Here is a 1,335-nt window from a genome sequence, read left to right on the forward strand (position 1 = left end):
GGGAGCTCCCACTCACAGACCCTTGGAGTTTCTGGGGCCTTGGCAGTATTAGGACATCCCAGAGCAGGTCAAGGGTAGGGGAACAGCGCAGGTATTGAATCAGACCGACTTTAATTCTAACCCCGCCTCTGCCACTTGCTATCTGTATGACTTTTGACAAGACACTGAGCTCCTCTGAGATGTAGCTCAGTGGATTTAGTTCAGGTTTGGTGAGTTTAGTTTAATTCACTAGGAGCACACTCTAGCCTCGTTCCCCACCCCTCCCCCACCAAGGGTGAGTGTAGAAGTAACTGTATTGATGGTTTAGAGCAACCAGAGGGGGCATTCCATTCCAGTTCAGCACAGCAAATATCTTTAAATGGAATGTTAGACATCCCTGTTATTAAAAGTCTTAGAAGCATTGCCCTCGGGGGAGGTTTCTCCGCCCAGCTCTGCCAGTTGTAGGGTGACCAGCTGCACCCGGACTAAACGGTTTTCCCAGGATGTGGGATTTTTCTGTGCCGAAACTGGGATAAACCTGACTTAGGAACTATCCTTTTCTGCAGTCGGGTCCCCAGGGGTCCTTTAGAGGCAGATAGTCTGCCGATCCTCTCTGGGTGGACAGTCAAGGACAGCAAGTGCCCACTGCCTCCCTGGCTCGCCCAGGCTCTCCTGCTGAACCAAAGCCAAGGGCGAGGCAGGAGGCAGAACCTTGTCTGGCCCTCTTCAACACCAAAGGGCAAACCTCCTCCTTGGGTCACTTTAGAAATGAAAACAAAATTATGTTAAGTGTTATTTTGCTGACTTTGACTCAATCTGTTCCCCCAGGATCTCAGGTCTGCTGACCAGCAGGACCAGATGGCACCTTTGCAGGAATATCTCATCATTTCTGCGTTTGTGTAGGCCCTGAATAGCCTAAGAAACGACTTTTTTTTTTCCTTCTAATTGACATACCTGTGAATCCCTTCTAGTTATTCATATATTTTTCTTCCCGATGACTCTGTTGAAAGCACTTGACACCCAACCCTGGCTTCCATTTCATGTCCCTGAGATGATAGCTGACCTTGTTGTCCAGGAGGGAGGGTGAGGGCAAGGGAGAGGGAAGGGAAGGGGAAGGACCAGGACATGGAAGGAGCTAGATTGCTTTACATTCGTAACTCTGCTTGCAACCATCTCTTTTCTTAGTCTTCCAGAATGTGGTCATCCACACGCCGTGTTCCCCTGAGAACATCCTGATTGCCCAACAAAAGATGCAACATCCCAGGCTTTGGAGTCATTAGATCTAAGTTTGAATCCCAGGTCCCTGGCTCACTTGAGTGTGTTATGTAACCTATCTAAGCCTCAGTTTCCTCATCT

This window comes from Hipposideros armiger, unplaced genomic scaffold (genome assembly GCF_001890085.2).
Source record: "Hipposideros armiger isolate ML-2016 unplaced genomic scaffold, ASM189008v1 scaffold_59, whole genome shotgun sequence".
Taxonomy (NCBI): domain Eukaryota; kingdom Metazoa; phylum Chordata; class Mammalia; order Chiroptera; family Hipposideridae; genus Hipposideros; species Hipposideros armiger.